At 41.8% G+C, this 16546-nt stretch overlaps 1 protein-coding gene across 3 annotated transcripts in view; it reads right to left on the reverse strand.

The window, feature by feature from the left end:
- The window catches only part of CTNND2 (catenin delta 2), a 636702-nt gene that overhangs the window by 90417 nt on the left and 529739 nt on the right, over positions 1-16546 (reverse strand). The gene's annotated exons all lie outside the window — the stretch shown is intronic.

The raw sequence follows: 16546 nt of genomic DNA on the forward strand, positions 1-16546 counted from the left end.
CCTGTGTATTAGGATTTACAGCCTATCTACCCAGTTTGCTTAAGCATGATTTCCCTGTCTATCGGCAGTGAAATGTTGCTGTTATAGCTCATGATTCATGACAAAAGATAAAACAGAAGGTCATAGTGATTTCAGGAGGGTCAGCCAGAATGAAAATACTATTTTGGATCTGATTCAGCTTACATATATATTTAAAATTAATGATAACAATAAATCTGGAGAAAATCAGCAGATCCAGAGACAGATATTTCTTGGTTTTAAAAGACAGAAAATGCATGTGATACAACAAGTGTACCTAAAAAAATAATAATTAAGGCACAATCCTATGCATGTTTATCCAGAAAAAAAGTGCTACAACGTTCAGCATGCTGCAAGTTGTAGGACTTTTCTCTCTCTCTAAACCTGCATAGGATTGCACCTTAAGAAACAATAGCAGTTGCTTTGCACATTATTAAAATGCATACTGTACTCTGGCATGAACGAGGGACCCCTATCTGTTATACATTTTCATTTGGACACTGTTACATCAAATAAGTTGAGTTTTTTTTATATAGGAAAACAGATTACGAATGCTGTATCATACATAGGTTAAGACCATGACATAATCCAGATCCTGAAGATTCTCAGAATACACATAAGGCCACTTTATCACATCTACCCCACCCCACCCAAACTTAACTCTTGGTGACTTCACAACAGGACACCTATTCCCCCACCCCCAAGTAATCTGTTTTTGAAAACTTCCTAAATAAGGGAAATGTGCCTAGAATGGTACCATTTTGGTCTCCTCAAATGCAATAGATGAGGGGGTGAGTCTGGACTGTATCACCAGACATCAGCTCCAAGGTTTCACAGGACAGAATTCTCCTCCACTAAAAGGATTCTTATGTTAAGAAGGAGAGTATATTGAGGAGAAAATTAGTCTAAAATGTTTTGTACATTGAGACTATCATATGGGTTCCCACCTGATGACTGTGAAGTGGCTATGCCCAGACACGTATGTCACATATCTTGTTTGAGAGAACTAGGCTTTTGAGAGAGGATTTTCCTTCAACTGACCATCAGTTAGCAGCTGGAGAGCAGACTGAGCAGGCACACAGGCCACCAGGGGGTTCTCTATACGTAGCCAAAGCCCTGTGGTGACTGCCAAGCTGCGCTGCGTTAGTTATATGATGCAGCTGCAGATTCGCAGCTAACCTGGGGCTTCCAGTGAAGCTGCACATAAAAAGTCAGGGATTTACCCTGGCTTTTTTGTTGGGAGCGAGGTCACTCTGGTTCTTCTGCCACCTGACCTTTCTCCATGGCCGATCTCGGGGGGGCGGGGCGTTCCTGGTGGAAGACAACTAGCAATTGGTCGCAGGAAATCAGGCAGAGGGTGTGGGGCAGCTCCGGTACCCGATTGACCACCGGAAAACCTGCGCTCCTTCCTTGGCATCAGGATTACCCGATGCCACCCCGGGTAAAACCGTGGGGTTTGGGGAGAAGGTGGTGCCAATTCAGTGCCATAAAGAGAGCCCCTGGGTCATAGATTTCTTTACTATGGTGAGGAGATGTCATGTTTTTCTCTTAAAATTATATCAATAATTTCCATGCATCTGATGAAGTAAACTACAATCCATGAAACAATTTTGTCTTTAAGGTGCCACAGGACTCTGTTGTTTTTATTTCCAAATTTGAATCAAACACATGAATCAACATGTGCAGACATTTTGTCCACTGTCTTTGGTGATGCATTTCCTCTTTTTTGGTGACATATTAAGTGGCCATCCTAGCTGCAATATGAAAGGAGTTTAGAATGAAGTTTGTGGTGCTCTGTAATATCTTTAACCAACAGTTCTGTCAGATCTCTTATATTATAATTAATCCAATAACACTGCTGCTACAGTCAACACGAATCAAAGGGATTATGGGAGCCATAGTCACAGTTTCTGCACACAGTACTTTCTGATCCAACATTTCCTTGTGGATTACAGTCATACATGAGGTTTTAAGTATATGTGTGGCTATGAATTTGATAAATATTACCATGGTTAAGAAACCCTAAAGATAGCCAAGTCACATTATTAGAAATATTAAACATCAATCTAAAAGATTTTTTAGTTTCTATCACTATACTGATCTAAGGTCTGAAGATGATGTAATTGATCTTCATGTTGTATAACAGTCCAGTGAGCATAAATTTGAAATCACATGGACAGTTCCATGCACACTTATTTTAAGAAAAGGAAATTAAACCCTTCAGTTTGATGGGCAGGAAGAGTTCAGAGGCCTTCACCCTGTTCTGTTGGAGAATGATTATAGCACTAGAAAAGGCTACATCTGAGGCATTATGAAAGCAGTATCACCAGAAAATGGATGCCATGGGAGGCATGGCATGGGATAAGTAACCCAAGTACAAAGCAGAGGTGGGGTTTGAGCCCTAGCATACTAAACAGAAATGGGGGGGGGGAATGTGCCTTATCACATTTGCATTAAAGCGCTATACCAGCACTGGGAACAAGGAAAAAGCCGTTACCCAGCAGCATCAATGTAGGAAATGGTAATTTTAGCATTTGCGTTAAAGCGCTATAGCACTTTGCTGATATGGGGAGCCACTTGAAGCGACAAAGCATGATTTTGATGGTGCGTTAGGTGCCCCCTTACTAGACGAGGCGTGGTATGACATTTCGTCCCAATCCTGCAAATCCCCATGGTGTTATAGGGGTCGTTCCCTTTTGGGTGCACCTGGCATTTTTAGGTTTTTCCCCACAGTTAGCGCACAGAGTTCTGTCAATGAGTGAAACAGCACCACTGGTTGGGCGGGAGCCCTGCAGCAGGACAGGTGGCGGAAGGATGACTCAGGTGACACACAGAGGCTTAATAAGCTACTCACAGCAGCTTATTAGCCCACTCATGTGGCAGGGGATTGTGGGTTATTTACAAAATAAGCTACTGTGAGTTGCTTATTAAGCCTGTGTTGCATTTATTAACACATTCACATAGGGAAATTTGTTACGAGCACTCAGAACAATATCTAATTCTTCTGTCAAAGTAGCCCTTCAGAGATATCTACAATTAAATAATTTTAGTGGAAATCACCAATCTCTTTATTTCAAAATAATAATAATAATAATAATAATAATAATAATAATAATAATAATAATAATAATAATAATATCATCTGGATTTTTATTTGTTTTAAGTAATTGTACTCTTGGTTAGAATACGACAACATGAGAGAGAGAGATGCATACATACGTGCACCCACATACACACACTTTGGATGGACAGACTCAGTCAAGCAACTATTGTGTTTTTTAGATCACTTCTCTTAGAAACCTGAAATTGACATTTGCATACTCCAAGACACTCTGAATAATGGAAAAACAAAACATTTGTACATCATCGCTATGAAATGAGAGACGTGAAGTGCCCACAATATAGTGCAGGTATTTTCATACTTGCTAGGCAGCTGATACTTCATACGTTTACTTTATTGTAGTCTACAAATGGGATCTGCAACACAATACTGCACTGTAGGCCCTGTCACCTAAGAATAATGCTCCAGTTCAGGAGGCAGAGAGTTTCCAGAATGGGGAAGGGACACATTTTTCACCCCCTCCCCAAGGCCTTTTCCCTGTAAGAGGGCCATCAGCCTCAAAACAGAACAATTTAGAGATACTTAGTAGGACAGGGAACACAGATTTAAAACAGAACCACCCTTGAACAGTGCAGGGGAAGAGGCTTTAACCTGACGGCACATATCCCCTATCCCTAACCCTTCCCCCAGATGCTTAAATTAACTAACAGGGCGCTTGATCATATAATTTCCCTCTTTGCCCCTGCCCTCCATTTTGGTTTGCACAGGGTATTTTCAACTGACACTGTAGCATTCTGTGTCATAATTGCTCTCAGTCATAGACTTCATTTGATAGGCTTACACAGACCAGGTTCACACGATAGCCACAGCTCAATGTGGCTTATTTAAGCCAAGGTGGGTTGTGGTGCCATTTTGAATATTCGTATTGGCTGAACCTGGACAGCAGGGGTTGTTTGAAGGTTATACAAGCCATGGATTATTTGAGAATTGTTTAACCCTCAAACAACCCCTGCCGCCTGAGTTTGGATGACATGTCAAACCATGGCAACCCCCTGCCAGGCATTGGATATTCAAAATGGTTGCTGGTACGTACTGTAACCCATCGTGGTTCAAATAAGCCACGTTGATTCTGTACCGGCCCACAGTCTACTTTACTTCTGGTTTATTCAGTCTCTTATGGCCCTCAACTTCTGATTTCGTCAGTCCCTCAGCTGCTATCAGCGGTGACCGAACAAGAAAGATCTTGGGATTGTGGTGGACAGCTCGATAAAAATGTCAACCCAGTGTGCGGCCGCTGTAAAGAAGGCAAACTCCATGTTAGGCATTATAAGGAAAGGAATTGAGAATAAAACGGCCAGTATCATTCTGCCCTTATACAAATCTATGGTGCGACCATACTTGGGGAAAGTGGAGGCAAAGGGGAGACATGATAGAGGTGTACAAAATTATGCATGGTGTGGAGAATGTGGATAGGGAGACATTTTTCTCCCTCTTTCAAAATACTAGAACCCAATGGGGTCATCCCATGAAGCTGATTGGTGGGAGATCTAGGACAAATAAAAGGAAGGACTTCTTCACACAGCACATAGTTAAATTATGGAACTCACTACCACAAGATGTAGTGATGACCACCAATTTGGATGGCTTTAAAAGGGGTGTGTGGATAAATTCCTGGAGGCAAAGGCTATCAATGGCTACTAGCCCTGTAAGCCTGTGTGCACCAGTTGCTGGGGAACATGGGTGGGAGGGTGCTGTGGCACCATGTCCTGCTTGTTCATCCCTGGCTGATGGCTGGTTGGCCACTGTGTGAGAAGAGTGCTGGACTAGATGGACCCTTGGTCTGATCCAGCATGGCAGTTCTTATGTTCTTATCTGCTGTCATGTTTTTGTCAGGCACTTTTGAGCGTTTTAAAAATACACTTTTCTTTTCAGTTACAAAACTCTATGCGGCTACACAGCTAGGGAGTCACCCAAGTATATTCCTTGTTTTTGGGTGGGCCTGCTTCACACAGAAATGACAGTCACTCAAACACTTGAGTTCATTTAATAGAGAATTTATAGTGGTGGTATTAGCAGCTAGGAGCAATGTGTGCACTCTTTAGCTTGGAAGTTAGACAAGCAGAAGACCCACATGTATCTGTTGCTGGGGAATAGCATTTCAGAGTGCAGGTGTTGGTTCAAGTATTGCAATGCTCCTCACAAACAATACTCACTAGCCTCGAGTCTAGCCTAGATCATTCTTTTTGACACGCTAGTTTCATGCTGCTTTTAGAAATTTTTATACTGCTTTTCAGCCAAAACGCAAGAGTTCATAGCTTTGTATGTGCAGGAAATATCTTTTTGTCAGAGATCATTGAAACTCTTGCATCTCAAGCCAGCGGAATGAAATGATACGGTGCAGGAAAAAAATACATTACATGGGCCTTCTGCCAACCTGATTTATCTGTTGGCTACACCTGACTACTAACAGAAAAACAAACTGATAAGAGCTGGGAATCGACAGTCCCATGCTAGTGCTCCTGTAGCTCACCTGAACAATGAGTGAGATAACAGAAAGGCTTTCTCCTTCAAACTGGCCATTGTTTTGACTCTGCAGACCCTGGCAAGGCACCAATGTCTGATAAAATGTGACACTGTGAAATATTATGGCTAAAACATACAGGTTGGCTTTATTAAATTACACTGGTATTTAGTATATTTATGGAACAAAGATAATATCTAAACTTTGCTGTGAGAATAACTATAATTTTATCCAATAGTGCTTCAAAAAAGTATATGCAAAATCCCTTAGATATATTAGCCCTCAATCATTTCCCCAAAAGAACTGACAAATATGACCCACAAACTATGGGTAAAACCAAGTTTTCTGAACCATTTGTTTTAATGTGGACCATGCAATATACTTGGGCCCAAAGCCTTATCTTTTCTCTTTTAAGTATCCTCAAAAGACCAAGATATTTGAAGAATCAGTATGCCAGAGCTTTGCTGAAACAGTGTACAATCAGAACTCAGTTTCTGTAAGCCATAGTGAATAAACGGAAATGTTGCAAACAACTTTGCCACCTAAATTCAGTGAACAGGAATTGAATAACATTGCAAAAGAAATGTAAGTCTTAACCTTGTTAACATAAAAAGAAATAGAGCAGGATTGCAATCCTGCACTCAGTTATGAATCACATGCCCCGCACAGAAACTGACTGAGCTACATCTGTTTATGTGTCTTCAGGGCTCCAGATACACAATCAGTTCATCTGAGAATAACTGAATTCCTTTCAGATTCATTGCGTGGGGTGAATCAGATGTTGAAATAAGTTGAAAATTAATCAGCAACCTCTGGCAAGAACAGGGAGCCTAGACTCAACCTATTTTTTTGGTGGGGCGAATAAGTAATTGTGTAAATTTCTGGTTGGTGGACTTGGCTTTGAATTTGGCCTGGAATCAAATTGGAAACAAGTGCAGGCAAGCCAAAACTGGACTTATATGTTCGCCTCACCTAGTCCCAGTCAACCACCTGGCTGTGGAATTTTGCACTAGCTGCAGTTTCCGAACCACCTTCAAAAGCAGCCCAATCTACAACACATTGCAGTATTCTAACCTAGAGGTTACCAGAACGTAGATCACTGATGCTAAGCTATCCCCATCCAGACAGTCAGAGTGTTTCTGCCAAACTTGGTAGATGGCACTCTGTGCCACGGAGGCCACTTGAGCCTCCAATGACAGATCCATGAGTACCCCAAACTACACAAGTGCTCCTTCATAGGAATGCATCTCCATCCAGAGCTGGTTGTACTTCTCCTATCTGGACAGAGGAACCACCCACCAGCAGAGTCTCCGTCTTGTCTTGAAAGAGTCTCAGTTTACTGTCTCTCTTCCAGTCCATAACCAAGACAAGACACCAGTTCAGCACATCCACTACCACACCTGCCTGAGATGAAAAGGAGAAGTAGAATTGTATGTCATCAGCATACTGATGACAATGCACCCCAAAATTCTGGATGACCCACATAGCAGTTTCATGTAGATGTTAAACAACATGCGGGATAGAATCGAGCCCTGCAGAACTCCATACTTCGAGAATTCATGGAGCTGGGCAATGTCATGTACCCAACAGTGTACCCAACTCAGAGAGCAGCTCCAGAAGGATACCATCTCTCTTCTGAAACTGGCCATCATACAGGGCAACCAAAGAAGTCTCAGTACCAAAACCAGGCCAGAACCCTGGCTGAAATGGATCCAGAAAATCAGTCTTATCCAAGTGCGTCTGGATCCTGAAAGTGACCACCTGCTCAAGGACATTGCCCAGGAAAGGGATCTGTGCAACTAACCTATAATTGTTCAGTTCTTCTGTATCCAAAGAGGGCTTCTTAAGGAATGGTCTTACTACCGCCTCTTTCAGGTGACCCGGGGCCACTTCCTCTTGAAAGGAAGCATTTATCACCTCCCTGGCCCAACTGATTGTCCTTTCCCTGCTAGATTTCACCGTCCATGAAGGGCGAAGATCCAACATGCAAGTGGTCACATGTACCCATCCAAGCATCATGCCCATGTCCCCGAGCCATACTAACTTAAACTAATCCAATTATACTGGACCGGACTGCACTCTGGATACCTCACAAAACTGATCTGCTAAACAGTGGAGTCAAGGTGCCAACCTCAAAATGCCAACAAACAGCTCACACTGGGCTGCCACGATTTCAACCATCTCCTTTGACCCAGTTTGTAATAGGTCCCAAACTACATGGAAAAGCTCCACCAGTCAGGACAGAGAAGACGTAATGGAGGCAATGAAGCAGAGCTTCTTTGCTCCCTTCAAGGCCAATCAGTGATCATGTATAGATGTTCCAGTGCACTCATCAAGAATCTTTCTCTACTTGCTTTCTAGGTGTCCCCCAAGACTTTTTTTTAATGAAATGCAAAAAGTTCATCATATCAAAATGCAGGTGGATAAGCATAACTCCTGAGGAACATAACTAAAGAAGAAAATATAGCCTGCATCAGTGCAATCAAATATACTTTCCTTACACAAGTTGAATTGTAAGTACACTCTCACCAAGGTTTTCCGAGTCAGCTTAGGCTAATTAGCCCAGAAAGCCTTACAACCAATAAGGCATTCCCTGATTTTTAAAGTTGTCTTTTTCTCCATGATAGCAGCTATACCAGGATGAGAAACTGTAACAAAACACCACATAGTGCTCAAGTAGGGTGACCATATGAAATGGAGGACAGGGCTCCTGTATCTTTAACAGTTGCATAGAAATTTCAGCATGTGTCATTTGTATGCATGCAACCTGGTGAAATTCCCTCTTCATCACCACAGCTAAAAGCTGCAGGAGCTATACTAGAGTGACCAGATTTAAAAGAGGGCAAGGCCCCTGCAGCTTTAACTGTTGTGATGAAGAGAAAATTTCACCAGGTTCCTCATATATACAAATGACACTTGCTGAAATTTCCTTTTCAGTACAACTGTTAAAGATACAGGAGCCCTGTCCTCCTTTTCATATGGTCACCCTAGCTCAAGTCCACAGCACAGTTGTTGCTCCAGCTCTACACCCTTTGGAAAGTACCTTGTGGAGAGCACAAGGACAAAGTAAATGCATAGGCTTAAATTCAACGTCACATGAGCATAGAAATGTAATAAATAAATAAATAAATGAGCAGAGTTTAATGCCCCCACCCCTGCAGCCCTTGTGCCTTTCAAACCTACTATGTAGCAGATTGGGTGGGAGTTGCAGGAGGGAAGAGGGAATCCCTTCCACCAAAGGTTTCAGGTTCTGCTAGCGGAAGGAAGGACACCATTGGATTAAAGTCACAGAGTTAACTGTGTTACTTTCCTTTACACAGTGTGGGATGTCACAAGTTACTTTCAGGTGGACAGGATTGATATAGTATGCATCTTGTTAGTGAAATAACGGTACCAGTAAAAAAATTGTGGTGATAGACTAAAAGAGTAGCTCCTTAGGCTAATAAAGAGGTGAGTCGGGGAGAAAAAGAGAGCTATGATGGACACCAGAACATGGCTGATATGTCCTAGAGGTTTGGAACCAGTCACAAACCTGATGATATGCCACAAAAATGGAAAAGCTCTAAGAAACAAACAGCAGTAAATAATTTAATTGCAGATAGTCATGCTAACTTCAATAAAGTTAAATGAATTTTAACAGTATCACAAACAGTTTATCTGTAAAACATACAAATTCAACATGAATTATGGAAGCAATGACTAATTCTGCTAATAAAAAAATCCTAGGAACTTCTGTTGGACTCTAGCTGTACTCAGTACCAGATAGCCTTATTTCTGAGTATATTTGGAGATGTTTTGGCCATAAGAAATGTAAGTATCCAAGGGGATCATGGGAACCTTAATAAAGAAATAACATAAACATCTACCTTCAAAAGCTGTTTCTTATTTGGCTGTTGAAAGCAGATTGCCCAACATGTAGGTGAACTATATGCTGTATTATTATTATTATTATTATTATTATTATTATTATTATTAATTTATTTATATAGCACCATCAATGTACATGGTGCTGTACAGAGTAAAACAGTAAATAGCAAGACCCTGCCGCATAGGCTTACATTCTAATAAAATCATAATAAAATAATAAGGAGGGGAAGAGAATGCAAACAGGCACAGGGTAGGGTAAACAGGCACTGGGTAGGGTAAAACTAACAGTATAAAGTCAGAACAAAATCAGGTTCTGGAAAAGATCCAAACTACTGACTTAGTTATTCCTGAAATTTTAAAATGTTCTGAGTGTGGTGTCATTCTTAACAAGTGTTTCAAACAGTTTAATTATAAATGGAATATTCTCTAAACAGGTCCATAAATAATATTTATAACATTTATTTGATAAATAATAATGTTCACTGCAACTTATTCTTTAGGTTGGTTATACTTTCTTTATTGCGATCTATAGATCCATAAATAGAAAACAAACAAACAACAAACAAACAAACACAAGAATCAGACATGAAATCATACAATTAGAGCTATTATCAACTTTAGTCTAATACACAAAGAGCTCTAATCTTGGCCGCCACTGTAAGAAATTTAGCAACAGCCAAAGTTACACTTGAAGACTTGTCTTCCAACAGAAACTTAACATAAAATTTGCCTGAAGTTCTGGGCAGTTTGCTCAACAATGGGGTAATCATAAGATGGCGGGCCTGATTATAAAAGCTACAGGACAGAAGGATATGCTCCATCGTCTCCACTTCCGTATTCCTACAGGGGCACCGTCGTTCCTGATAAGGGATACCAGCATATCTGCCCTGAAGTAATTCAATAGAGTAAACATTGCATCTGGCCTTGGAGAAGGCAATACGATATTTAGCGACCGACAAGTTCTTTAGATAGTCAGCCAGCTGAAGAGGCCCAACGTAATGAACGTGCAATGCACTGGGAGAGCAAGAAACATGAGAGCGAGCACGTAAGTCGCAGAAGGCTATATCCCACAGTCTTTGTTTGATAGCTTTAAAAGCAAAATTCAAGCCCAGATTAAGGAGGAGGGAAGAAGAGAGACCTATTGAAGCTGCCTTCCTGGCAAGAAGCTTGGACCAGCTGTTCACGTAGTTGTCCTGAGCCAGACAGGGAAGCAGACCTGAGCCCCTCCCAAAGAGACTAACTTCCATCCAAAATTTTAAGGCAGACCACCAAGCCCTAAGCGAAAGAGAGCTTTCCCCGGTTTCCAACAAAAGTACCGAATTAGGGACACACTTTGGGAGTTGAAGAAGGGTCCTCAAAAACCTTGTCTGCAGCCTATCTATCTCAGATGTTAATCCCCCTATCCAGATATTGGAGGCATATAAAAGCTGGGCTGCAGACTTGGCATTAAACACTTTGATGGCAGACGGTATAAACATTCCCCCTTTAGTAAAGAAAAAGCGTGTTATTACAGCTGAACTGACTGAAGCTTTATTAAGGGTGGCCGATCTATGGGCACTCCAGGACAGGGTATGATGGAATAGCAGCCCCAGGTAAGAGAAAATTTTCACCTGTTCCAGGATATGCCCATCAAGGGACCACCGACGTTGAGAAAATCTATTTTCAAAGACCATGACTTTAGATTTCTCAAAATTAATTTTCAGATCGTTGGTCAAACAAAAGTTGGAGAATTTCATTAAAAGATGTTTCAAACCAGGTCTAGAGCGGGAGAGAATAACAGCATCGTCTGCGTAAAGTAAAATAGGAATTTTCCTTGCGCCAAGTTTGGGCAAGTGTCCTTCATGGTCAGACAGGGCCTCCTCAATATCATTTATGTATAGGTTAAATAGTGTAGGCGCGAGGATACAGCCCTGTCTTACTCCTCTAGACATAGGAATTTCATTAGAAAGCTGTCCCTGTGTGCCACATCTAACTTGCATCCTGCTGTCGCTGTATAGAACCATTATAAGATTAAGAAGTCTTTTGTCCACCAGGATTTTATCTAATTTCTCCCATAGTTTAGTTCTAGGGATGGAGTCGAAAGCGGACTTCAGATCCATGAAGGCGACAAACAGTTTGCTACGTAGAAACTTAAGATGTTTCTCGGCTAAGTGAAAAAGAATCAGACCATGATCAGAAGTGGAATGATTCTTTCTAAAGGCAGCTTGGGCCTCCGTGACAACATTATTGGCCTCGAGGATGTCAGTTAGTCTATTAGATAGAAATCGAGCATAGAGCTTGCCTATTATTGAGAGGAGGCTGATAGGTCTAAAATTCCCAGGATCCTTTGGATGTCCCTTTTTGTATATCGGAACCACAACTGCGTGTCTCCAACTGTCAGGGATTTTGCCAGATTGATTTATAACGGTAAAAAGAGCAGCTAACAAAGGGGCCCACCAATCCTGATTGATTTTAATAAATTCAGCAGGGATGAAATCTATGCCGGGTGCCTTACCCCCTTTAAGTTGTTGGATTAATTCAATCACTTCCTCCTTAGAAACTGAATTCCAGGGGGGGAGGGAAGAGAAAGTGACATCCTGCATATCAGCCTGAGCTGATTGTATAGTGTCTGGGTCGGTGAAAATGGCTCTGAAATGATCCTCCCAGACCTGAGCTGGAATTGTACAACTGGGTGCTTGGCAGTTGGATCGTAAGGCGCCCGACACAATCTGCCAAAACATTTTTGAATCATTATTCAAGGAGGCGTTTAACAGCAGGGACCAGGAGTTTCGTTCAGCTTGGCGTCTTTTTTGGGCTATGAGGGACTTATATTGCTTTTTTAGCTGAAAATAGGTCGAAGGGAGATAATTGTAGCCCGATTTTCTGTAGGTTATATAAGACTCCCTTAACTCATTTTTCTTCAGGTAACATTCTCTATCAAACCAAGTAGGGCCCTTATAGATCGTAGGGGCAGTATTGTCTGGGGCTGACCTGCCTGCATGAGTTAAAGCATCTTGGAAGGAGTCGATTAAATCATCATATGCTTTCATAGAGGATGCAGCCGATTCCTTGCACAAAATTGCTGATCTTAATCGAATTATTGAATCGGAGTTTAATCTTTCCTCTAGAAGACTGCTTAATTTATCAGACCATTTTACCCTTATTCTGTGTGGGCACTCAAACAGGATATCAGTTAAATGGGTATGGGGTGGTCTTAAATTAGGAGTTGGGGCACATAAAGTAAGGGTTAAAGGCTGGTGATCGCTACAGGTTCTGGTACCTATATAAAAATGATAAACTAACTGGAAGGCATTTCTAGACGCCAGCCCATAATCTATTGTGCTTGAACCAAATAAATTTGAGAAGGTAAATTCACCTGAGCCTTCCCAAAGGTCCACCCCATTTAAAATAATTAAATCTAGACTGAGCTGAAGTTGAGCCAGGCAAAAGCCAGCATAATTCAGAAACTGATCTTTTGAGTTTCTGTGTGGAAAATTTCGATTTTCCCTAAGTTCGCTCAAGATAGGGTATCTTGCTTCTAGATCGTTGTTATTGGAGCCAATCCTGGCATTAAAGTCACCCAGAATATATAAATATGCATCAGGGAACCTAATAATTTGAGTGGATAAATAGCTCTCTACTTTATGCCAGAGTTTCTTGATCTGCTCATTGGATTTAGCAGGAGGGATATAAACATTCACAAAAATAAAGTGACTAGCATTAATTTCCAAGCAAATTCCAAACACCAGTTGTTCACAGTTTTCTAATTCAGTAACCTTAGCTATCAGTGAAGAGGACACCAGAATGGCAAGGCCACCCCTTGGACGGCCTTTCTTATTTACCCGGTGAGCATTCAAAGAGTAGGAGGAAAATCCATTAACAACAACAGTGTCCATGGCCCAGGTTTCCTGAAGCAAGATTACATCAAAGCAAGAGATATATTGACAAAAGCAGCTATCCCAACGTTTGTTTGCCCAGCCTGCAATATTCCAGGATATGATCCTGAGGTAGGAATCACCCTGGGGCCACTGGCATCAATCCAGTGGGGTAATCCCGATCAGTGATCCATCCATGTCCCTCTGAATGCAGCCGTTCCTTTTTGCTGTCATGTGGTTCGATGGAAGCTGTGGGTCGGAATCGATGATATTGGGCAATATTAACTCTGATGTCGGCCCTACTTGATTAGCATTAGGCAGCCCTCCAGACAGCTGTGGCAGTTGGCAGGATGGGATGGATGACGTCTTGCTCCCCACTGATGTATGCAGCACTCCTGGATAGAGGCACGACGTCGGACGAACATTGTCAACTTTCACAGGAGTGTCTTGGCCAAAAGTTATCAGATCTTGCAAGGTAGAGATGGTATGTTGCCCTTCGACCAAGGGCTGAGCACAAAAGAAATCGACCTCCACCCCCGAATGAAGTGAATCAGGAGACAGTTCCTGTTCCAAGATGAGGGAGTCGGAGGGCCTGCTCGGAGATTGCTGAATGCTTTGAGGCTGGTCTTCACACAGTAGGCAGGAGGATGGTATAAAGCTTTTGTGTGGTAAATCTACTTCTTCAGTCACCGCAGTTGAAAAAGCCATGGATTTGCTGCTACTCAGTTTGGGGGCATTACACTGCAGCTGGAGGATAGAATTAGAGCGGCTTTTGATGGATATTAATGGTTTAACCTGGAGATCTTTAAAAAGCCGTGATGGGTAGATCCCCACAGTGTGCAGAAAAAGTTTTTCCTTCATTAGTAAATTTGGGGTGGTAGGTTTAGTAAACTTCAATAGGTACCTCTTATAAACAGGTGAAGAGAAAAGTAGTTCCACAGCCAACAAATATGATGGCTGAATATTTAGCAGCCATTTGAGGTTTAAGTTAGCACTTTGAACCGATGCCCAGAATGGGTGTTGTCCTCCATGGGGATGTACATCTATAACCATCGAGCAGGGCTGAAGAACTAGGCCACCATTTTTTCGCTCTATTATTCCAATATCTGGTCCACTATTGGGGGTTGTAGATAAACAGCCTCCATTATTGCAATGAGGTTCGAAGACCAGATCTAAACGGGGAGGGCGTGGTGGAGGTTGAGCCTGGATGCCTAGGCAGAGAAGCTTTTCTGGGAGCCAGGTCAACAGTTTATTTAAAGAGCTAAGCACAGTTTCTAAGTTAGAGCTAATCGATTGGAGTGTCCTCGCTGTTAGAAAACATTGCTCAGCCAGTAATTCAAAGGAAGAAGCTTCACTTTGGGAGTTTTCCGTGGATTTGTCAGTTGGCTGGTTTGTTTGAGAAACGCCAGCGTCCCCTAAGATAGACTCACCGGTAACTTCGCCTCCCTCGGCCAGAGGAGCATATCTGTTAGACAACGTGATTTCATCTCTCGGAGAAGCAGCAGAGACGGCATGAGGAGGCTGCCGAGCAATAAAACTGTCGAGCCTGCACTGTTTAGCACGAGGCACGTTACTTGCATTTTGTGGAGGTGATAAAACTCGTTTCCTTCTCATGGTCAGTCAAATGACCAAGAGGTAAGCAAGCTAAAAAAGTCCACCCTACTAAAAAGTTTAAAACCCCTTTCAGGGAGTGGCAACTAAAACTCGAAAGCTGCCAAGTATTAATTAAATTCTTGGTAAAAAGCAGTTTGCAGTTCAAGGAAGGAGGCAGCACGTCAAGAGCTGCAAAACTGCAAGCTGGAAATGCAGAGGCAGTAAGAGCAATTAAAAACAAGTGAAAGAGTAAAACAATAAAACAATAAAACTGCTTAAAATAGGTCAATAAAACAGTAAAACTTCTAAGCTAAATTCTATTGAGTCGCGGAGACTCACACAGCACTGCAGCCTCCAACGCCATTTTCCCGGAAGTCCTTTAGGTTGGTTGCTTTTTTTAGTTTGGTTGAGTTAGTAAATTTCTACCCAGTGCTGCTTGGGTCCCCTAAGATATATATGTCTGTGAGGTAATCATCTTAAAAGTAGCAGGCTATGCTAGGCCTGTGAGTTAACCTTTAAACAAATTAGTCTCTTTTTTCCCTCTCTTACCCTCACGATAACCCTGCAAGGTAGGTCAGTCCTAGGTCTGTGAGGTAACTTTAAAACAAATTAAATTAGTTTCTTCTCTCTCTCTCTCTCCCTCTCCCTCAATGCCTGGCCAAGGCTGCCTTGAAGTCACGCTGTTATATCTACTCATGGTTTTAAAGCCACACATGGCTGGTAGGAGGAGGCACCCCATTTATGTGGGTTGTTTCCTTTTATGTGGAATTGGGTTGAGTGACTTTAGGAATCACAATGGCCGCCAAAGGCCAGTAAGTTTGGCCTCCCACCCAAAACATGCTGGGAGTTCCACCCAAGGCATGCTGGGAGTTGGAGACGTAAACCCAGGTTTTCATTAAATTCTTTTAAAATACTTAAAACCCCAAAATACATGTTTTTAGATTTTTCCTGATCCATGTACACGAAGACCTGTCTGTGTGAACAGTATTAAGGCAGTACCATATGTGGAAGTGGGTAAACATTTTGGGACATACGTGACACACACATACTTTATGCTTTGTAGGTAGAGATAAAATGCATGCAATGGTATTGTGACAAGTGAAGAGTAGGAAGAAGAACCTCTGTTATTGTTATTGTTGTTGTTGTTAAGATGGCTGATTGTAGTTAGAGGCTCTAGGCCTCCGTTCTGTTTTATCCTAAAACAGTACAGTTTAGGTTCATTCATAAGAATCTATGCTTGATCTTATTGGAATCCAGAGAATACCGCTGAATCTCTATTACAACATATTGCAGAAATGGTTTTTGGCTGCGTACATTAGTAGTTATACTAACTGTTTGCCCCTGCAACTACATCATCATCATCGTCATCATCATCATCATCATTATTATTATTATTTCTCTTTTCTCGGTCGTGGGGGTTTTTCTAGATAGACATGACGGGCTTTGCCAAGTCATGCTGTCTTTTACGGATTCAGGGATTTCCTGGCTATTGATCATGTTTTAAATATGACTGCTTTCTGGATGTTGGTGTGGATGTATTTTGGTAGGCCCAGTTTCTGAAGGTTTTCTGTAATTTTTTCCAATGTTATGCCAGTGACTGATGTGCCTAACGGAATCATTGTAACTTTTTCC

The sequence above is a fragment of the Elgaria multicarinata genome, chromosome 7, assembly GCF_023053635.1.
Source record: "Elgaria multicarinata webbii isolate HBS135686 ecotype San Diego chromosome 7, rElgMul1.1.pri, whole genome shotgun sequence".
NCBI classification, from domain to species: Eukaryota; Metazoa; Chordata; class Lepidosauria; order Squamata; family Anguidae; genus Elgaria; species Elgaria multicarinata.